This window comes from Panthera onca, chromosome A2 (genome assembly GCF_046562875.1).
Source record: "Panthera onca isolate mPanOnc1 chromosome A2, mPanOnc1 haplotype 2, whole genome shotgun sequence".
In the NCBI taxonomy this organism is placed as follows: Eukaryota; Metazoa; Chordata; class Mammalia; order Carnivora; family Felidae; genus Panthera; species Panthera onca.
Window position 1 is genome coordinate 73,725,707 of NC_138340.1, and position 24,643 is coordinate 73,750,349.

Genomic DNA, 24,643 nt, shown 5'->3' on the forward strand with positions numbered 1-24,643 from the left:
GCCTAATCCTAAGGCATCCATTGCACGGAACAAATTAACTTCTCTCCTATCAAACTAGAAAGTACCATCCACAGGAGAGTTGTGAATAGCCGCTCAAATAGTTTTCTGCTTTCTGTTGTTCAGCTGAAGAACTCCAAAAAACAAAAACAAAAAACAAAAAAAAGTACATATGCTCTCAGTTCTATCCAATTATTCTCTGCCTTTGCCTCAGCATTACCAATAGCCATGGTCCTATTTGTCCAAGTTATGGAGCTCCGATTTCTGTGGAAAAGAAATCAGACCAAGGGCACCTGGGTGGCTCAGTTGGTTAAGTATCTGACTTCAGCTCAGATTATGATCTCACAGTCATGGGTTCAAGCCCAACGTCGGGCTCTGTGCTGACAGCTTAGAGCCTGAAGCCTGCTTCAGATTCTGTGTCTCCCTTTCTCTCTGTCCCTCCCCACTCATGCTCTGTCTCCCTCTCTCTCAAAAATAAATAAATATTTGAAAAAGCAGACCACAGAGGTAAGTCAGCACCATTCATTTTGGGGGGATGTGGTATAAAAATTTATACTTGGATATGTGCTGGGATAATGCACTGAGATATTAACTAGCTTTTTGGTTTTAGTGCCATTGAATGATGTCAAAGGGTGAAATGACATTGAGTAGTTTCTATTTTCTATTTTGCCTACTTAGTTTCCACCCCTACTTTCTAAGAACGGATGGCCAGGCCTTCTGCACTCCCTTGCCACAGTGTAGGCTGCAGGGATGAGGCGAAGTAGCCTTAAGAGAACTTCTTTTCCTTGCTATAGTTTTCCAAAAGCTTTGTTCTAGGGAAACAAACAAACAAAAGCTAATGCACTTTAGCATTAGCTAAATGTGAGAGTGTGACATTGTGAGATAAAGGTGGGGACAGGGGTGGCACAAGCAGCAAGACTGTCCCGGGCTTAATGAAGGGCTGGAAGTCTGTGGGACCTTCAGCAAAGGTATCTGCAGCTTCTCCCTTACAGAATTCCAGGAAAGAGGCTGGGTCTCCATAGGGAACAATAGCAAAGTGGCCACGAAAGACTCCATTCAGAGCACCTGAGCCCAGTGGGTCCCCACATGCTGGGTGACACAGTCGCCACAACACCATCTGACCCCAAAGGATTGGCTGGGGAAATAAAAGTAGGTACATTAGGGGGTCCAACTAAGGCGCTTTAGAAAGGGAGGGAAGACTTTTGTTCTTATAGTTGTTGTCAAAACAAGTGACAGTCACAGATGCCAAAAACATCCTACAGTGACATGTTCTACGCCACAAAACCTGTCCCACCCAAAATGCCAGGACACTCTGTTAAGAGACACTGGCAGGCCATGGGTATCAAAGTGGAAACTAATTGGGACGAAAAGACCAAGGATCACCCTTGAACGCTCTGTTCTGTGCAACACGCTCAGGAACTGGACCCCGTAATTTTGTGAGTGAGAGAGGGAGTGCCTTTATGACTGAGACTCAATTCAAGCTAGTGGGATGGGAGTTCAGAGCTGGATGTAGATTTATTTAAAAGAAAGAAAGAATGTAGCATTTCTTATTACTGGAGCTTACTGAAAAGACTGATATGCCCCATAGCTATTTCATTTTTAAGAGCACAGTGTTTAGGGCCTTTCTGAAAAGCATGAGCACCTCTCGAGTGCTCTTCTGAACACTCCTTTGTACCATCTTCTGTACTATTCTGAAAATGGCCTTCCACACTGCATCTATGTCTTAGAACAATGAAGAAAGAACCAATCCAGGTTCCTGTCCCAAAGAGAACACCCCATATTTCTTTACTCTGAATTTCTTATGAAAATGGCAGCAGTGATTGTATTTTTAAAGTTTTATTTTAGGCCATTTTATTTATAATCAATAAAATCTGGTTAAGCATCTGCATATGCATCCATCCCACCTAACAATTGTTCCATGTCACAAGAAGATTGGCAAGGAAGGACTCGGGCAGTGCTTTATAAAGTGACACAAATTATTAGTTTCGTGAGAAATGTCCACACGTCACCTTAAAAGCTGTAAACAGCCATGTGCGTTAAAAAAAATAAGATTAGAAAGAGACATGAACGATTTTCGACTTTTGTAGAAAAATTAATTTGATCGAAGGAATAAAACACTAGATGTAGCATCTAAAAAGGTACCATAGGGTGGGGCACCTGGGTGGCTCAGTCGGTTAAGCGTCCATCTTCGGCTCAGGTCATGATCTTGCGGTTAGTGAGTTCGAGCCCCTTGTTGGGCTCTGTGCTGACAGCTCAGAGCCTGGTGCCTGCTTCACATTCTGTGTCTGCCTCTCTCTTTGCCCCTCCCACCCCTAGCACTCTGTCTGTCTGTCTCTCTCTCTCTCTTGCACTAAAACTAAATAAACATGAAAAAAATAATAAAATAAAATAAATAAAAAGTACTATATGGTGTAATTCTTCATACTTTTACTAAAAGGAAAGAGGGGGAAACACAGTCGCTTTTTTATATGGGAGAAGATTGCACAAAGTCAGATTTCTTGCCCAAGGACAGTGATCAGTGGACATAGGATCCAAATACTGCACAGAGATTAAAACACTAGTTAGATCCCATTCTCTTACAAGCACTGTATCTTTTTTTTTTTTAACATTTATTCATTTTTGAGGGACAGACAGACACAGAACATGAGCAGGGGAAGGGCGGAGAGAGAGGGAGACACAGAATCCGAAGCAGGCTCCAGACTCTGAGCTGTCAGCACAGAGCCCGCCGTGGGGCTCGAACTCATGAACTGTGAGATCATGACCTGAGCCAAAGTCAGACGCTCAACCGACTGAGCCACCCAGGTGCCCTGACGAGCACTGTATCTTTTTAAAAAGACATCACTCATTGAATACTTAGTACATACAAAGCAGTATGCTTCAAATATTCATCTCACTTAAGTTTTACTAAGAGGTAGATACAATTTTCCCCACTTTACAGCTGAAGAAACTGAGGGCAGTGGCATTAAGTAGCTTACAGAAGGTCACCCAGCAAGTAAGTACTGACTGAAATCCAGCCAGGACTGTTGGACTCCAAGGCCATGCTCCCAGCTATGAGTCCTCCTTCTTTCTTTACCCCTCACAGGGGTACCCCTCACATGACCCCTCAGGTCATGATCTCGAGGTTTGTGGGTTCAAGCACCATATCAGGTTCTGTGCTGACAGCTCAGAGCCTGGAGCCTGTTTCAGATTCTGTGTCTCCCTCTCTCCCCCTCCCCTGCTCGCGCTCTGTCTCTCTCTGTCTCAAGAATAAATAAACAAAAAAAAATTTTTTAATGTTATGATCATTGAAAAGAGCCCTCCCTGGTTTTATCTTCCATAGTTCCCAATCCCTTCCTCTATCAGTAACACTAATCACACCACATTTTAATTACTTGTTTCATATGCCAGACACAAGACCCTTGAGGACAGGAAAGGTTTCTAGCATCATTTACCATACTCTCAACACCTAAACTCCACGCCTGGCACATAGTAGGCTGTCAATAAACATCTGATGAATGAGAAATTGAAGAAGCCAGGGCAGTCTTATGAGCTAAAGGAAGCATGGCGTAGTGGTAACACCAGGGTCAGTAAGCCTTCATTGTCCACTGCTGGATAATCATTGACTTATAGAGAACCAGTGGTCCAAGGAGACAAAACAAGAGCAGAGATGAACAACTGTAACTCCACCTACCTACAACGACTTTGAAAACTCTTCACAAGAGAACTAATGGCTAACCCCCAACGTAGGCATGAAACTCTCATACCTGGTTTTCTCTGTGTTTCCTCCATCACACTTACTTCTATCCTTAAATTGCATACATTCATCTTTGTATCCCCAGCATCCCATAAAGCACCTACACATTCAGTCTTTCTTTATCTTCTACCCAGTGCTCTTAGCATTGACCTACAGTTACGATTTCTTTATGCCTCTTTTCAATAATGACTGGCCCTTACCTGTAGTATTTCTCCACAATCAAGCCTCAACCCATATTCCAAATCTATTACTCACTGTCCATCCCTTGACCCATTTTAGTGTCATCTAAAGAGAACTACCTGCTGATGTTCTGACAATGTTCCTTTGATCATGCAGCTCATTTTGCACCAAACGCCCTTCATTTTCATGCTTGAGCCCAGCTCAATTATCATTCCCTCCAGGAAGCCTTCACAAACTTATTCCCAATGGACGTTAATTCTTTCTTCATCTCAATTCCCATATTTTATCTAGATTTTTCTTTCAGCATATATAATTTTAGTCTATAAATTCATATATGGCTTTACATTACCTACTAGATGAAAAGTTCCCCGAAGGCAAATGCCACATATCAGTCACTTCTGTATCTTTTACATCAAGTAGCACAGAGTCTTCCATGCAGTGGTGCTTTATAAGTTGAGTAAATAAATGAACGAACAAGAAGTTAAGTGCATCTTTGTCCTGTTATTCTTATGTCTTGAACCTGGCTTAATAGAAGGGGCATTAAACATAAATCATAAATCCTACTTCCATTTTTCTCAGAAGTAGCTATGAATCAGGCAAGTTACTTAACCTGCGTGGATTCTAGTTTCCTTGTCTGACAAAGGAGTGAACAAGGGTTGATCTCTCAAGCCAATATTAATGTGTCAATATATTATATAGTATAAAATATGTGAAAAATTCCAACCAGAGGAAATAGGATTCTCCTTACCCTGTGCCTAGTAACTCTCAGTGTTTCTTCAGAGCTCAACTCATCATCACTTCCAGAGAAATTTCCCTGATGACCATGATTACATCAAACCCCTCCACACAATGCTTTCACAGCACTATAAATCTCCACTTTGCATGACTTACGATACTTAGGATTTTTATTCATTTCTGTATTACTTAATTAAAGTCTACCCCTATTTAGCTCCCCTACATTTAATAAAATGAATATGAAAAATGAAAATGAGTGTAATCTGTCTTAGAATATGAGATCTTACAAACAGAAGTATATTTCTCAGTAGTTTTCTTTGTAATGTATATAATCACGTATGTTTCAGCATTTAAATGCTTTCCAAAGATGATGGAGAAAAGCCAGGTGATCACAATTTCAAAGAGTTAACATAGTTTTCAAAACATCTAATTTGACATTTCATCAAAGACTATATATTCAAATAATATGGTCTCAGACATTTCTAAGCACGAAATCTAAATTAAATTCTCTTTTGTTTTATTTCAACTCTTTGCTATTTTAATTTGTATTTTTTCTCTATTTAAAAGAAATTTGTTGAGGCACCTATGTGGCTCAGTCAGTTGAGTGTCTGACTCTTGATTTGGGCTCAGATCATGACCCCAGGGTCATGGGATTGACCCCTGCATCAGGCTCCACACTGAGCACGGAGCCTGCTTAAGATTCTCTTTCTTTCCTTCTGCCCCTGTCCCCTGTTCTCTCTCTCTCTAAAATAAAAATAATAATAATGATTTAGAAAAAGAAATTTATCTATAAAACAACTCATCACATGTGTTTTCTTGGGTCATTAGTTAGGTAAAAATACCAATTTAGAGATTCTATTTATGATATAGAAAGTAAGCCCCTTATTATGAGCAAGGAAAAAACCAAAAATATTTCTTTATATCCATAACTTAATATTTGATTTTTAAATCAACAAATAACAATTAAACAGATTTAATTAGTTAAATGAAATATCAATGAAATCTTTTATAAATGCAAATCTTTCATGTGAATACTAAGGAAAGACTATCATTTGTAGTCTAACCTAGCTGTAGTACAGCTAACCAAAGCAGTAGGAAATAAAATTTGAAATGCTTAACTTGATATAAACATTTGAAACATATTGGTTTCTTTATCTCATGAATATATCTAAATTAACACAAATATATTAGATTTAATAAGGTGTAACCCTTTGTTCCTTGCTAAGTCCATGTAAACCATTATAGTTAGCACTGTAATTACGAGTTAAAGGTATGATCTTAGACACAAAGCCAAGGTTTTATATCGTCTTTCACATGCTCCTTTCTGTACATTTGAGGAGTATTCTTTACCATAAAAAGGAGAGATTGACTGAAACTAGTAACCCATGACCTCTTCCTATCCAGTAATGTGGAGTGGATGTTCCAAATCCTTGGGAGTGTTGTTCTCTCAAGGGACAACATGAGACGAGCTAAGCTCACTTCCTTCTACCTTAAAATAGCTCTTTACATTTTTAACCATAAATATATGAAGAGTATAAATGTGTGAAGAGTAAACCTACAAGCAATAAAATTCTATTCCTCATAACATAATTCTGAGAGCCACTAGATTATGCAAGATCCTGAAAAACTATCTCTAGAAAAGAAACATGCCCATAAGACTCTTAAAACAGGATACTCAGGGACACATGAAAATAAATATACTAAAATAGCATTGCTTATATTTTCAAATATATTAGGCATTTTTTGAAAAATAATAACAGTGCTATTAATTCAGTATCCATGTCTTAATTACCAGGTCCAAGAAATGTCTAGGGTTTTACAGACAGATGCCCCTCCCTTGATGGTAGGAACTACATTACTCTGGTTCTGTGTAATCAGCAGAACTTGCATGATGTGTTGGATGAATAAGTTAAGTTCATCAACCTCTTCTAAAATAACTGTCCAAAGAAAGAAATATAAAATAAATATAAGCACAAATGACTGACATGAAAAAAAAAGACCACTTATTGTCTTGTTCCTTAACCAAATTTTTCCAGATGTTACATAGTTATCTGTTCTGACAGAATTTTTGTGTGCCCATTTGTGATTTTTTTTTAATGATTAGGATATTTGGCACAGTGGGGGAGACAAGGGAGATAACATATTTTGGACTTTCCAATATAATCATTAATGTATCAGGTTTCATTATATCCACACTGGCACAACACCACTGGGTCTAGGGTGGTTCCTGTAAAATGGAAATAACCTCATCACACTGATTTAGAAATTACTGAATTTCATATTTTTTTCTGAAAAAGCAATCAACAGATTTAGGAGTTTCTTGTGGGGAAGGGGTTGTTTATTTTGTTTTTTTTTTTTTTAAGTTTATTTATTTACTTTGAGAAAGAGAGAGAGAGAGCTGGGGAGGGTCACAGAGAGGGAGAGAGAGAATCCCAAGCAGGTTCCACACCACCAGTGCAGAGCCCGATGTGGGTCTTTGAACTCAAAAACTGTGAGATCAAAACCTGAGCCAAAATCTAGATAGAGTCAGATGCTCAACTGACTGAGCCACTCAGATGCCCTGTTTATTTTGTTTTGTACAAGAGCAAAACTGGTAATGCTTTGTGGACAGTTTTTTAAAGGAATTGGAGTTTAAAAGAATTTAAATTGTGAAGGTGACACATTCACATTTTAATATTTTATCCATGTGAACAAAAGAAACAGTACTATAAGACTGGGACAAACAAACCTAAATAATGCAACTGCCTTATAATATTCCTGCACAAAGGTAACTAAAAACACAATTTACATATTATTAAAAGTTTTTCATTATGATTACTATTACTAGTGCTACTATTTCTATTATTTATATATTATATATCCAGCCGCATTCAGGGTCATACAGACTTGCAGCATAATTCTGTGATAAGAATCGAGCTGACTCTTAAAGAATCAAATAACTTGAATTTAAAAAGATAAAACAAAGTGAATTCTTTCATTTTTCTCAACACATTCCACCACACATTCTTTAAAACCAAAATTCCCATTTTATAGACATTTACTTTTTATTTTAAAGTAAATAATTCTGCACCATTTCAGAAAGTCAGTACAAAGAAGAAACTGAATCACAAAACCTCTATCCCAAAACCTAACAAAATAAATACAAAAAGGAAAAAGAATCAAAATGTGCAAGCAGCAAGCAGAAGAAGACAGCAGTAACACCCCAAATTTTGTTAAGTGTCATCATAGACAACAGACTGAAGATTTATGATATCAACATTTAGCTCCTTTCATTATTGTCCAGAAGCATTATGGAGATGAGGGAAACTGAATCCAGAAAATTGTGAAAATTCTTATTGATATTCCTCGATTAGGAATGAAGTAGAATCTAGAGGATGAAATGCGACTCAAAGAAAAGGCCAATAGGAATCGAGGGAAACAAAAAAAGACCAGTAATGCCACTCCAAAGTACAGAATCTTGCCCTTTCAGAGGTAAACCATAAACACAGCAAGAAGTGTCTCAAAAGACTTGCCATTTGGCTATTCCCTGTTTAGGAGGCAGGCTGCACACTCATCATCACCTCAAAAAACAAACAAGGACTTATAAAAATGAATTAAAAAGAAATTAATACTAAAACTATAGTAAAGTCATAAGGCAAAACTATTGTTAAGTCCTCTCCCCTCCATCCTATAAAAACACTTCACCCAAAAGCCACATGTTGGAGTGACATCAGCAAATATGGAAGGCTAAAGACCCCCAAAATTCTCTCCTCCACATAACAATAATATCATTGGTGAAAATAGTCAATAAAACTTTTTCAGAACTTTGAAAATTAACGAAAGGCTTGTGGCAATCCAGAGAGCATTTATTTTGGAAAAACAGCTGAGTCACAGTAAGAACAGTGAGCTTCATGACATTTTAACTTAACCTGTTCCCATCCCCCAATTCCAGCTACCCAGTAGCCTTGAAAATCAGTAGTCTGCAATCACAGTGAAAACCAGCTGTCTAGCAGCCACTAGCGGATACAGAATGGGGTTGGAACTTTCAAGGCCTCATTAACAGAAAATTGTCAGTATTTGACCTATCTGGAAGACCCATTTGGAAGGCTTCTTTTTTTAATTGTTTTTTTTTTTTAATTTTAATTCCTGTATAGTTAACATACATTGTTATATTAGTTTTAGGTGTACAATATAGTGGCCTGAAAATATCCAAGGTATGATCTCAATCTTTTTGTACTTGTTGAGGGCTGACTTGTGTCCCAGTATGTGATCTATTCTGGAGAATGTTCCGTGTGCACTCGAGAAGAATGTGTACTATGTTGCTTTAGGATGAAATATTCTGAATATATCTGTTTAGTCCATCTTATCCAATGTGCTATTCAGAGCCATTGTTGATTTTCTGTTTAGATGATCTGTCCACTGTTGTAAGTGGGGTATTGAAGTCCCCTATTATTATGGCATTATTACCAATGAGTTTATGTTTGTGATTGATTTATATATTTGGGTGTCTCACGTTGGGGCATAAATATTTACAATTGTTAGATCTCCTTAGTGGATAGACCCTTTAATTATGATGTAATGCCCTTCTTTATCTGTTACAATCTTTATTTTAAAATCTAGTTTGTCTGATATAAGTATGGCTATTCCAGCTTTCTTTTGACAAACATTAACATGATAGATGGTTTTCCATCCCCTTACTTTCAATCTGCAGGTGTCTTTAGGTCTAAAACGGGTCTCTTATAATCAGCATATAGATGGGACTTGGTTTCTTATATATTCTGATACCGTATATCTTTTGATTGGAGCATTTAGAGCATTTAACGTTTGACATTTACAGTGAGTACTGAAAGAGATGAACTTGGTGCCATTGTGGTGCCTGTAGAATTGGGTGTTTCTGGTGATGTTCTCTGGTACTTTCTAGTCTTTGTTGCTTTTGGTCTTTTTTGTTTTGTTTCATCTTTTCTCCAAAGAGTCCCCCTTAAAATTTCTTCAGGGGCAGGTTTAGTGGTCACAAACTCACTTGGTTTTTGTTTGTCTGGGAAATTCTTTATCTCTCCTTCTATTTTGAATGACAGCCTTGCTGGATAAAGAATTCTTGGCTGTATATTTTTCCAATTCAGAACGTTGCATCTATCCTGACACTCCTTTCTGTCATGCCTAATTTCTGTAGATAGGTCTGCTGTGAACCTGATCTGTCTTCCCTTATACTTAAGGACTTGTTTTCCCTTGTTGCTTTCATAATTCTTTCCTTGTCTGTCTTGGAGAACTGAAACTATGAAGCCCTCTATGGTCAGTACACTAAGCAGATGGAAGGACTTGCGCTGGTCTTCCAGGGTGTGTGCTTGGAGGGTGCAGTTGGGCAGGACTTGGTGTAATGGCTCCCTTCTCCACTAGGTGGCGCTGCTTACATTACTTGGGTGGATCAGTGTGACACACAAGCGTGTGTGCAGGAGAGGTGGAAATGGCTTCACCCAGCTCCCTAGTCTTGGGCACAGGAACTTTGCTCTCTCACCCACCAGCGATCAAGCCCCTCCTTTGTCTCAGGCCTCTGTCCACTCCCCACTTCTACTCTGTCCATGTCCAAGCCATCCGCTTACCAGGCAGCACCTCCCTCCAGAGTTTTATATCAGATGGGGTTGTATTTCAAAATCACACACTTCAGAGACCCCTGCAGCATGGACTCAGGCCAACTCTCTGGGGGAGGGTCTTGCTGAGCAGTGGCCAGGTGCCGGCTTGTCCCAGAAAATGTTTGTGCAATAGTGCAGCAACAGAGCTTCAGAGATTATAAAAAATCATAACACCCAGCTGGCACAGGTTTCACCATACTCTGGCATGTTTTTCCCAATACCAGCAAACACGGCTGCTCTCCAGAGTCTGTTGGGACTTTTGCCTGTGGGGAGGCTATATGCCCTCTACCAAATGCTCTCCAAGCAGGGGAACTGCTTCTTCCTGTGTGGCACACGAACCTCTCAGACTCTGCTGCCTGTTCCTGGTGACTCGCCCTACTTCCTCCCCAGAGCACAGCCAGCCACTGAGCTCCGGAACTTCAGACTGCACTCCACTGTTTATGGAATCCTGGTGATACTGAAACCCTCTCCTTTCTTCCCATCAGTGATTTTGGGGAACAGATTTCTTGTTCAGTCCCCTGTGAGTGTTTTCACTCTCTCCCTCTCTTTCTCTCCAACTACTTCTGGGGGAGTGTTTTTCCTGCACTCTCCCAGTGTGCTGCACTCTCCCCCTTTCTCTGTCCTCTCTCTACAAAAACAGCTACCCTCCGGCTTTTCTCTCCCCCCTTCACCTCTCCGCAAGGCAAGGTGTACCTGACAAGCTCAGAGGCTCAAGTTATGCAAATTGTGTTAATCCTCAGATCAATTTCCTAGGTGTGCAAAAATGGTTTGGGGCTGATCTGGCTGTGTTTCAGGAATGGGACAAACTGAGGGTCTCCACTCTGCTCTGCCATTTAACATCTTCTCTCAGGTGTACAATATAGCGATTTAACAATTCTACACATTACTTAGTGTTCATCATGATAAATATGCTCTTTATGGAAGGCTTCTTTTTATCTGACCTAACTCAGAGTTCCCTCAATGCCAATAGCCTTGTCTTGAGGGCATTTGTTAATTGTTTAACATCACTGCTGACTGAGGCAGTGCTGGGGCAAACAAAAGACTAAGCAAAAAGCTTATCAAGGGAAATCTGGGGAGTGAAATGTCAATAAGGAGCTTTGAAAAGCACCAAAATATTCCTGGAAATCTAAAAGGTCCATCACATGTGTGGGGTTGTTTGCATCTCCAGAGCTGTGCACGTGCTCAGAAAAGGAGCTGAGAAGACCCTAGTTCTCAGCTGTGACTGACCTTGAAGCTATGTGCAAGCAGGAAGTAAAAGTAAAGCAGAATTGTCAACTGCCTTTCTGAGTGTGAAAGACATACACAACACATACAGACAGCCCCTCAGCAGAAACTTGGAGACTTACTGGTTCCACAAACTTACACAAATCTCTGTCCAATCATTAATTGATCACCAAGCTAACAGAGAAGAGACTTCAGTGATCACACACAACAAGTACAGACTTTACAGACTGAGTTCAGAAAAATCATTAGGCAAACAGCAACAACAAACCCTGAAGGGGGAGAAGAATCTGATTTCCAGAGTTGCCACATAATATTATTTTATTATAGCACTCATACTATTCTTTATTTACATTTTAATATAAAAATTTGAAGTACAGTGAAAAGTTGAAGAAATTCTTTAATACACATATATCCACTACCTAGATTCTATAATTAACGATGTACCGTACTTTTTTTTATCACCTCTCTATCCATCAATACATCTTTTTTCTCTTCATTTTTTAACAGTGCACTTCAAAGTAAGTTGCAGATACTCAGTATACTTTAGCCCCCAAATACTTTAGCATATGTATCATTACTTAGAGTTTAGTATTTTTCTTAGTTTTTCCTCCCTTAGGTAAAACTTATATACAATGAAATGCACCAAATTTAAGTATACAGAAATCTCTGCAATCTAAACCTCTCTCAAGATACAGAATATGACTTATCACAAAATAAAAAAGTTTCCCATACCCATCTCAGTATATCCCTCACCCTTTTCCAGCCCCCACCCAGAAGCAATCACTGTTCTGAAATTTCTACCTAGATTATCTTCACTTTTTCCAGACCCAATCATATAAATGGACTCATTCAATATGTACTCCTTTATGTAAGACTACTTTTACTCAATACAATGATTTTTAGAACCCCCATGCTATTTTTAAAAATATATTTAATGTGAATTTACCTACTTCATGAAAATGACTATCAAGGTGAGACAGATGCCCACTATCATGAGAAAGGGATTAGATGGGATTCGAGAGGAAGACTGGCTTGTGGAACTATGATAATGTGCCCCTTTTCTCATATGTGAATTCATCTTTCAGGGAACTAGCTGATGATTCCCCAGTAAAGACAGATGGAATGTCAACTTTCTTTAGCACATCAAAGTTGTTGGATCCCATGCTAATGAGGTTATCAGAGTCAATATTGTCAACTATGTCTGCTTTGTATCCTGCTCTCTGTGAATTTAAAACCTTTACATCAGGGGCACCTGGGTGGCTCAGTTGGCTAAGCATACAACTCTTGGTTTCAGCTCAGGTCGTGATCTCAAGGATTCGTAAATAGAGCCCCACATCAGGCTCTGTGCTGACAAAGCAAAGACTGGTTGGGATTGTCTCTCTGCCCCTTCCCTGCTCATGATCTCTCTCTCTCAAAATAAATAAACACTAAAAAAAATAAATAAAACCTTTACATCAAAATTACAATCAAGTCTTCTAATTACCACAGTGAAAGTGCCAGATGAATTGTCTTTTAGTGGGGGAGGCACTATGGGTTCACAGTGCTCTCTGGTTTTGAATTAATCAAATACATTTGATTTGTATTTAGGAGCACCTGGGTGGCTCAGTCAGTTAAGCGTCCAATACTTGATTTCCACACAGGTCATGATCTCTTGGTTCATGAGTTCGAGTTTCAAGTCTGGCTCTGCACTGACAGCTCAGAGCCTGCTTGGGGTTCTCTGTCTAACCCCCCGCCCCTCCCCCACTCATGCACACATGCTCTCTCTCTCTCAAAAATAAATAAACATTAAAAAGAAAAATAAAGAAAAAAAAACAAATCTTTAAACCTTCAGCTGGAAGTCTATAACCAAGTCTTACTGGACAGTCATCAAATGTCTGAGATGCATTTTCAAAATTATATGCTAAAATGTCTGCTTCTATAGGTAGCAGGTTTAAGAATGCAAAGAGCTGGATAGTCAAGAATGAATAGACTTGTGTGGCTGATAGCATGAGCATCCTTATGGAGAGTAGCATCTCATTGTAAGATCACCTGACTGGCCAACTGGGCAAGGATAAAACCTCATCCCCTCTGCATGGTGTCCAGGCTGAAATCTGGACAGATGGGACCAAAACTCACCAATGTCTTAGGCAGAGTGGGGATTGCATTTCATGAGAGCGGCATGAAAGCTGAAAGCAAGTACCTGGTCACCAGGCTTGGAACTGTGCTGATGTCAGCACTCTGAGCTTGACACACACCATCCCCAGGACTCAGCAAAAGTCAAACCCACCACATAATATTATTTTAAATGTGCAATTCCGATAACAAAAATATGAAATATGCAAAGAAACAAAATTTATGGACCTTAACAGGGAAAAAAAGTAGTCTACAGAAACTGTTCCTGAGGAAGGCCAGACATTGGACTTACTAGACAGACTTTATTAGTTTCCTACAGCTGCCATAACAAATTATCGTGATCTTGCTAGGTTTAAATAACATAAATTTATTCTCGCATAGTTCTGGAGCTCATAAGTCTGAAATTGAGGGGCTGGCATGGTTACATTCCCTCAAGAGGCTCTAGAGAATATTCCTTTCCTTGTTTCTACCACCTTCTATCACTGGCTCTCCTTGGCTTGAGACCGTATCACTCCAATCTCTGCCTCCATCTTCACATTGCTTTCTCTTATTTTGTGTATCTCAAAGCCTCCTCTATCTCTAGTAAGGATGCATGTGATTACAATTAGAGCCCACCCAGAAAACCCAGGATAATCTCCACCTCTCAAGACCCTTAATTTAATCACATATTTTGCCATAAATTACTCTTTTGGCATGTAAGACAGGCTTTAAGGATTAGGACATGAATACATCATTGAAACCACCATTCAGCCTGCTACAAAAATTGTAAACAAGCTATTTAAAATTTCTTCAAAGAATTAAAAGAAACCATGTCTCGTGAACTAAAAGAAAGTATGAGAGCAATGACTCACCAAATAAAGAATATCAGTAAAGAAATACAAATTATAAAAAGAACCAAATAGAGATTCTGGAATTGAAAAGTAAAATAATATAAATTAAAATTTCACTAGGTGAGCTCAATAGATTTGAGGTAACAGAAGAAAGCATCTGTGAACTTGAAGATAGGTTAATTCAGAGTATACAGTCTGAGTAGCAGAAAGAAAAAAGAATGGGGAAAAAAAGTGTAAAAACCCTTAGAGACTTGTGGAACACAATCAAATGTACCTACATAGGCATAATGAGAATTCCAAAAGGAAAAAGGAGAGAAGAGAGAAACAGAAGAAGAGAAAGAGATAAAAAGAAAGAAAGAAAACAAAACAAAACATATTTAAGGAATTAAAAGCCAAAAGCCAAAAACATCCTATATTTGATGAAAATATTAAAGAAAAAAAAACTAACTATACATCCAAGAAGCTCTGTGAACTCCACGTTGGATAAACCAAGAGCTCCACAGCTAGACATATCATAACCAAACAACCAAAAGCTAAAGACAAAGAAAGAATCTTGAAAGCAGCAAGAGAGAAGAGACCAATCACATAGAATAAATCTTAATATTTTTATAAATAAACTTTAATAAACTTAAAATATTTTAAAAGCCCTATGTTTTAAAAATAATTTTTTCTGCCCTTGAGATGGAGGCATCTGGATATAGCTGCTTGGGAAGGTAAGAAATATTAGGAAACAGAAATGCAAGGCTAATTTTCTCTATTAGAAAAAACTATGAGGTGGGGAAATAAAAAACTTGAACGTAGCTTCCTTGGGAAGTCCATGTGCTCCTAACTATTTAGGAATTATAGCAAAAAGGAAAGACACAATAGTGCAAACTTTTACACCAACTGTGCCAACCCACAGCTCCATGTGGCTTTCAGCTCTTTATCACATTTCTCCCCTCTCTCTGTCTACAGGAAACAGAAGATCAAATTGAACCTAAGCCATTAATATTTCATTCTGAAGCATAAATACCAACAGCACCTATAAAAGGTGGAAAAATGTTAAATGGAATTCATTCACACCATATTTGAGGAAAAAGAAAGCTGATATACAGCATCTCATGTCAAAGTTATATAAAATTAAAGGCAATTATACAACACTGATGCAAAATCACTGCTTAAAGAAAACAAACTAGGAAAGTGCATGGAGGGTAAAGGAAGATGAAGGATATGTTCTGGAAGAAGACATATCACAAAAAAATAGTTTCCCATAGCAAGTATTTCACTCTCCTGAAAAAAGTAGGGACAATGTGAAACCTTATACAAAAAGAGATCAGAGGCAGGATGATAAGAAAGCTAAACTAAATGATATGGGAATAGGTAGAACTAAGAAAACATATTTAGAGTAAAACACTGCATAATTAATAGATAATTATAAACGATGACGAATAGGATAGAGTTCCAGCTCCCAGTAAGGGAAATAAACACAGGCCAAGTTTTCTCTCCCAATGAATCCAACTATAAAACCTGGACAGAAAGCATTGTGCAACTATTTGACTTCAAAAGGTAAATATCAGCAGGCAGATCAGAAAACACCAGAATGTAAAGTATTACCAAACTGGCAGTGAGTTCGTCATTCTGTTTACCTCCACGTACCTCCTGATCTGAACTCAATACAGCTCAAATCCTAAAAGTGAGCACTGCGGTGCAGACAAAGAGAGATCTGGAAGTAAACTTCTAGTTCAAAAAGAAGAAAAAAAAAATCTTACAGTTCAAAGTGAATGGGGGAAATTTCCATAGGTTCATTTTCTTTTCCTTTCTTTTTTTCTTTTTTCTTTTCTTTTCTTTTGTCTTTTCTTTTTTTCTTTGACCCTCTCATGCCCTAGTAGAGAAGTAATATTGTCAAAAAGGGTGATGGGTGGAGAGGTAGCAGTGAAAGACAGCCAGTAATATGAAAGTAGAAACTATAACTATATGGAGGGGGAAGCTCTCTGTTCGTTGGAGTCCCAGTGGTGTAAGAACAAATCCCTTGCTTTTATTTCCTTTCTCTTGGTTGGCCTCCCACCACATGGTCCCAGAATTAGTGTAATTGGAGAAATAGGCAGTTTTTGGCCTGAGAACCATGAAGAGTAGCCCAGGGAACTGGAAAGAACTAGAAAGGTAGTACAAAGGAAAGAGGTCTGGGAAGAAATCCTATGAAATTGTTTATGAACACCTTAGTTCACCCCTTATCTATGCCTATTAAGATATGGCCTTCATTGGTATATCAAAGATTTTGAAAATTGAGCTAACAGAGACCTTAGCCCAAGTCTCAGACCACTGAGTAGTGCAAATGCAGGACAGATTCAAATAGTACTGCAAAAACTTTGAAAGTAAACCACCATTAGAACCAACAGAAGGCAAACAGAAAGCACTTTGAACTTATGGCCTAAACTTAACCAAGTCAAATGTCCACTAAAACAAAAATATAAAACTTTACCATAGCATTTAAACAAGACCCAGGGTCCCACAATATTATATTCAAAGCACCCATAATAAAATTCAAAATTTATCAGTATATGAAGAGCTATGAAAATTTCAAACCACAGAGCAAGACATTTAACACACATCAAGGATGAAATAGCACATATATGAAAATTATCTGACAAAAATTTTGAAGCAGCTGTTTAAAAAATGCTCAAGTGATACTAATACTCTTGAGACAAATATTAAAATAGAAAGTATCAGAAAAAATATATAGAGAAACCAAATAGAAATTTTAGAAGTAAAAAATACAATAACCAAAATTACAAATTCACTGATGAACATGAGAGCAGAATATAGATGACAAAGGAAAGTGTCAGTGTACTTGAAGATAGATCAATAGAAATTATTCAGTCTAAACCAGAGTGGAGAGAAACGTTTGAAGAAAGAATGAACACAATGCACAGAACAGAATGAAGAAAAAATGAACAGGGATCTGTTGGACAATAACAAAATGACTAATATTTACATCTTCAAAGTGTCAGAAAGACAGGGAAAAGGGTTGGTGCTGAAAAAATGTTTTAAGAAATAATGGCTGAAAATTTCCCAAATTTAGTGAAACAGATTAAAGAAGGTGAATGATTTCCAAGTAGGATAAACTCAGAGCAACCCATGCCCAGGCACATAATCAAACAGGTGAGAGTTCATGACAAAGAAAAAGTACTTTGAAAATTGCCAAAGAACAATGATGCATTACCTATAAGGGAACAATAATCCAAATAACTATGGGTTTCTTACCAGAAACCATGAAAGGCAAAAGAAACTGAAACATGTTCAACATGCTAAAAGAAAAGAACCATAACCCAGAATTCTATATCCGGTAAAATTACCATTCGGGAATAAAGATGAAATAATGACATTCTCAAATGAATGGAACTAAGAGAATTTGTAGCCAGCAGACCTGCAAAAGAATTACTAAAGGAAGTTCTTCAGACAGAAGGGAAATTGTAATCAAATGACACTTTAAGAGAGTTTATGCAATTGTTAAAAAACAAGTCATTATATCCTTACGGATTCACATGAGAAAATATTCAAGATACGCTAAATGAAAATTGCAAATAGCAGAACCATACTTTTATTATAATCAAAATGGTTTAGACAACAAGGGGATAACTAGAGATAAGTAAGATCAATGACAGATATATACACATATAAAATTTATAGAAAGACATGTAAGAATGTATTAATAGTGATTAAATGGAATTAGGGGGAACTAAAAGTTTTACTTTCCCTTTGCAGCCTTTTCTGTCATTTAAACTTTCTACCTTCAAAATGTATTAATTATGCAATTTTTAAAGAATTACTCAATATTCTACTTTAGCAGTAAGAAATTTTCAGCAGTAGTATGAGATTTCCCTATTGCTATTACACATTGAATTCTTGTTACAATGCACACTGGAAAAACATCTTCCACATCCTCCATCTAATATGGGAATTTAGGCTTCCCATCAATACTCATGGTTTTATTTTTCTTCGGTTGTATTCCCATTATTTATTCATTTACACATACTTATTTGAGTATCCATTCTGTCATGGAACTAGAGTCTGAATTCATAATCTCTGACCTTACAAAATTTATATTCTCTGAGAATACTGTGGGATACATTACTCTGAGGCTACATTTCCACAAATATGTACATAGACAAAACAATTATAAACTGATTAATCCTATGGTAAAAATTAACAAAAGATAACAAAAAATAACAAAAAATAACAAAAAAATAACAAAAGACAAAACAACAACAAAAAACACAACAAAATAAAGGTGGAAGGAGCTTACTTTTTAGATGAGGTTTAGTTAGGAATTTACTTTTTAGATAGGTCAGAGACAATCTCCCAAAGGAGAGATAGTTGTGCTGATATGTAAAGAACTTAAAAGATAAAAACAAGTCAGCTTCATTAAGAATGGAGAAGAACATTACATGCAGGAAATAAAGTATGTGCAAAGGCCCTGAGGTGGGAAAGAAGTTCATGATTTCAGAATCCAGACATAAATATACATAGGTAATTTCTCATAACCTTATTTCTTCTCCAAAGGCTCCAAAGTTCATTGGAAGAAAAGAAGCAACTGTCCCCACAAAGTATCCAATCAAAGGGACTTGCCTTAATTAGGTATCTCAGGAAACAACCTTACACATATACAAAAACAAAACAAAACAAAACTGATTGCACATTTCTACTCTTCCCCAACCCTTAAAAAATGTATCTATACAACAACATGCTTCCAGTGTCCCATTAAAGTGTACTAGTAACATCAGCCAATGTTCAGAGCAATACTCAGGAACTTAACTCACTTACCGTGATTGCTTTTCCAACCTCAGAAGACAGCATTGTGACCCTGTCTACACAATAGTGCGTTCCCAAGAAATTGGACCTACCTCAATTAAGCTTGAAATTTCAGGACCTCCCTTCCAAGGACTGTGCCTCATAGATCATGATATACTCCTACTCCCTTGGACTATGGCCAACTCATCCAGGCTAGTTTTCATGGAAGAGGTGGGGTGGTTGGGGGAGGTGGAGGGACAAGTAGCATCCATAATCTGGTCCTTGGCAACTTTCTGCCAAGGTCCCCCGGATAAAAAGCTATGCTCAGGCCAGATGAAACTGCTCTCTACGCCCACCCTTCATCCTTTCCTCCATGTGATCGTTTTTGGTCATGTGATTCATTCAGCTCAGGACTGCATATTCAAAGAACATTCAAGTCCAAGCAGATGATATAGTGAGGGCAGTCAGATGAGAATAATAGAGAGTAGTGGAGACTGAGACAACCAGAAAATGCTTCTTCTACCTAAGGCATTCAAATTCAGACTTTTTAAAAAAACACCAGACTACTCACACCAAACTCATCCGCAGGCTGAATCCAGTTGGTTGATCACTCATTCAGTTTGTGACATCCCTAGTTCCACACATCTAGATTTTGCCTTTCCTTGAAGGTTTTGAAGCATTGCCTGTCTCATAAAATTTATGCTGATCCCCTTAATATGGATGTAAACTTTGCTTCTGTCTCCACTTGATAGAAAGAAAAAATAAAGAATATAGAGCCAGGAGACTTGAGCTAAATTCACTTTGCTCATCTATGACTTAAGGCAATTCATATCTCTGAACCTCAGTTCCCTCGTGTATAAAATAACAACACATACCTCAGATGGTCACTTTGAAGGTTAAACCAGAAAATACATGCAAATATCACCATATAAATGTTAATTCAAACTGTAATTATTGACATCTTCAACACAGAAATAGCTTTTCCTCAGGGCTAGATTAATATCCCTCTTTCCTGGATCTTTCCTATATAAGCACTTGCCCAGCAAAGTACCTGACACACTTTATCAAAGTCTTGCCCTATGGGCGTATACAGTAGTGTTGTACAACTTTAATAGGGCTTCATGTAACTCAGATGCTTCACGAGGAACTTCAAATCTTACTTCACAGCAAAAATGTAAAAAATATTTACCAGAACATTTTTGTATTTGACCAAATACGAATGGGGGCCTTGGGTATATGTGCTGATAAATTGCAGGCATAAAAAGAAAAAAATTAATACAGCTATTTTGTACCTACCCAAGTGAACTCTTTATGATAATGAATTCAACTTGCATATACTTTTTATCTACAGAATATTCTAAACATCCTCACAGATTTCTATTACTCTTGTCATTGACTCATTTCTATTAAAACTCAGTTATTTTGTCAAAACCCCTGAAAATACTTCCAAAAGTGATTTGCCACAAACGGAATGAGTCAATCATAGATAAATCACTTGTCTATCTCTGCTGTTACTTACAAAAATAAATTCACATTCAACTTCTGATATCAAGGACAATCAGAAATACACATATATAGACAGAATGACGTCCACAGACAGTATCTTCCTAATTTAAATATGAGGACTTCCTGGTATTATATTCCTTTTTCAAAAATACATACTCTTCCATTGAAAACTTCTCCCATTCAAAATTAATATCCTCAAATTATGAGGATATGACTTAAAGTCTCATAATGCTCTTCAGGGATAAAATCTATAAAACTTTAAGGTTACATTTCACTGATCTAAATTTGATATAAATCTTACTTTACTTGAGCTAATAATCCCGTCTTTATAAATTTGTGCTGCAACTTATTTTTATTAAAAATCAACATGGATTTGAGGGGCACTTGGGTGCCTCAGCTGGTTAAATGTCCAACTTCTTACAGTTCATGAGTTCGAGCCCCGCGACAGCTCAGAGCCTGGGGCCTGCTTCCGATTCAGTGTCTCCCTCTTTCTCTGTTTCTCTCCCACTTGCACTCTGTCTCTCTCTCTCTCAAAAGTAAATAAAGATTAAAAAAATTTTTTTAACTCAATATGGATTTGATATTATGAATTCTTAGAGGGCAACATGACTAAATTACTTGTATTGAATTTTTCACAGTTATCTGATTAAGAATGTATCTGCTCCTTAGGTCACAGTCGTTGCTGTTTTTTACAACAGATAGTACGTTTTCATGTAAATGAGCATTCTTCATTAAATATTCTTTTTTCTTAGAAAGCATTCTCTATGATCCTTAAGTTTCTCTTTCAAAGCTGATATAGATGTTGGTTTAGTTGCCTGAATAATTTTACAGATTTTTCCCATTGACATAAAAAATTAATTCTATTAAGAATGAAAATGGGGGCGCCTGGGTGGCTCGGTCGGTTAAGCGTCCGACTTCGGCTCAGGTCATGATCTCACGGTCCGTGAGTTCGAGCCCAGCATCAGGCTCTGTGCTGACAGCTCAGAGCCTGGAGCCTGTTTCAGATTCTGTGTCTCCCTCTCTCTCTGCCCCTCCCCTGTTCATGCTCTGTCTTCCTCTGTCTCAAAAATAAATAAACATTAAAAAAAAAAAAAGAATGAAAATGACATTTGAACGGTGTTTTCCAGATGAGAAATAAATCTATATCCTTCAGGAATATATATGTACCAGGAAAATCAGAAGAAGCAAAACTATGAAAGCTATGCCTATATAAATGGTAAATAGTGCAAAAAGAGCTCAAAAGAAAAAAAGTGCTTGGGATCAGCTATGGCACATATTTTTTTAAATCAGATTAATGCATTTCGTGTGGAAACAAGAGAAAAATATGGAAAGAGCTAACCATTCAGTATATTTCAACAGCCAGTTTTATTAATCAATTGCACAGTGCTGTGTGAACATTAATTAATTAAAGATGTAAGGTCTATGATCTGCAGTACGAGGCATTTTGTAATGGCCTCAATCAGTCTTCAAAATTCCAGATGACTAATAAGAAAGAAACAGACACCTGAAAGATGATGTTACAAAGACTGTCTCCATGGGAATCTGCCAGCTCTTCAACTCTTATTCCATCACTGAACTTATAAGAAAACAGGAAGAGCGTCAGAAAAATAAAATTCAAAAACAAAACTTAACAACAACCAAAAAAACCCTCAAGCCAGTAACCATGAAAACATACATACACACACACACACACACACACACACACACACACAACCCTGGATCTCATTTGAAGCACGTTACATAATCCTGATTTAAAAAAAAAAAAAACACCGTACTCCTCAACCTATACTATTTTTAACACACACACACATATATATATACACCCGCAAGCAAATAATTATGTTTCCTGTTTATTTAAAAGAATTATAAAGAATTTCCTGTGAACATGATTTTTAAATTAGGGAGGAGAAAATCAGAAGAGTCTTTTCTTCCTGTACCTCAGGAAATGAAATGGAAGTTTTTGTAATAATCTGTTTGAATATCAGTACAATGTTGAATGTTACCTCTGAGCAGTGACGATTAAGATCCTAAGGAAACAATACCAAAATTCTTTGATGACCGAAACATCTTCTAAAAATATTAAATTTAATGACGTTTGTTGCACAGCTGAGACTTCTTTTTTTTTTTTTTTTTTTAAATTTTTCTAATGTTTTATTTATTTTTGAGACAGAGAGAAACAGAGCATGAATGGGGGAGGGGCAGAGAGAGAGGGAGACACAGAATCGGAAGCAGGCTCCAGGCTCTGAGCCATCTGCCCAGAGCCCGATGCGGGGCTCGAACTCACGGACCGCGAGATCGTGACCTGAGCTGAAGTCGGACGCTTAACCGACTGCGCCACCCAGGTGCCCCGCACAGCTGAGACTTCTTATTAATATTTTTCAACAATGTGTAACATTTTGTCAGGTTCCCAAATTTGCTCAGTTAGCCAGGGTAGAGAAAACAAAATATAATGAATTCATTGTCTCCATTTCTTTGATTACTTTTTTTTTTTTTTATTTTTTTTTAACGTTTATTTACCTTTGAGACAGAGAGAGAAACAGCATGAATGGGGGAGGGTCAGAGAGAGAGAGGGAGACACAAAATCCGAAACAGGCTCCAGGCTCTGAGCTGTCAGCCCAGAGCCCGATGCGGGGCTCGAACTCACAAACCGTGAGATCATGACCTGAGCCGAAGTCGGACGCTTAACCGACTGAGCCACCCAGGCACCCCTCTTTGATTACTTTTAAAAACTTGAAGTGCCGAGGAAGTCATGCTTTGCCTTTAACCTGACTCCACACCTGCATTCCTGAAGGTTAACAACTGACTTTCTTTCTATAGTAACCTTTCCTATACTCTTTCCTCACTGGCATCGCTGCTTACTGACTACGCGCCCACAAACTGTAGGAGAAATCAAAAGAACAAACTGAACAAACAAAGCACAGAAAGCAAAGCATAAAGAAGAGTTCCTGGCTCATCCTGCACTGTATTTATGAAAAATAAATGAAAAATAACCAATCAGCATTTACTGAGCCCTTATCTAGCAACACACTGTTTTTAAGGAACTAAGAGAGAGAGTGCATTGGATAAATCACAACTGAGAACTTGGTCAAAATGGATTCTTTTTGCATTGTTTCTTAATGTTCATAATAAGAAAAACGATTGTATAAAAGAAACATTTATGGTCTTTTGAACTGGGACTGTCTAGCTCTGTGTTACAAAAGTCTCTGGGAAAGTCATATAATTTCTCTGAGCATCAGTTTCTCCACCTGTAAAATAATAATCATAATATATGTTGTACAATGTTACTAAGAGTCACTTAAGGTGAAGTGTTTAACACACCATAGTTCCTCCATAAATTAACACTAAACTTGTTATTTGTTGGTTTCAAGCATGTTTTGTGCTCACATTTTTGCACAAATACAAATTATAGCTGAGGTGCTTTATAAAAACATTTTTTTCTTATTAAAAAGTAATATACACAAATTGTAGAAATGTTCAGAAAACACTGAGCAGCAAAAGAAAAAATGAGAATCACCCCAACTCTTAAAAGTGAGATAACCACAGTTAACCTTTAGGCATGTCTCCATCTCTCTCTCTCTCTCTCTCTCTCTCTCTCTCTCTCACACACACACACACACACACACACACACGCATTTTACCCTCTACACACATCCTAAGCATAGTGAAATGAACCCCTGCAAGTGAGGATCCCTAGGTATAGGGACACTGTAGCCCCAGCTACATATAAAGCAATCAATTTCATACAGAGGGACTTGGCAATTACCCCCTCTTGGGGAAAATCACTCTTGATCCTCCAGATTGGGCAAAGTTAGAAGAATATGCATGTAGGAAAGAGCAGGTAGAGTTCAGAGTCCCACTTATTCCGTCCTCAGGGATCTCATGAGTTAATCATCACCACCATGGCATGCAGATCCCAGGGGTATCACTCTGCACATGGTTTACAATCTGCTTTA

General features: G+C 37.8%; 1 protein-coding gene and 1 pseudogene across 3 annotated transcripts in view; both read right to left on the reverse strand.

The window, feature by feature from the left end:
* Positions 1-24,643, reverse strand: part of SUGCT (succinyl-CoA:glutarate-CoA transferase) — a 755,607-nt gene that overhangs the window by 499,697 nt on the left and 231,267 nt on the right. The window lies entirely within an intron of this gene.
* On the reverse strand, positions 833-13,518 carry LOC144613788 (E3 ubiquitin-protein ligase RNF13-like; annotated as a pseudogene).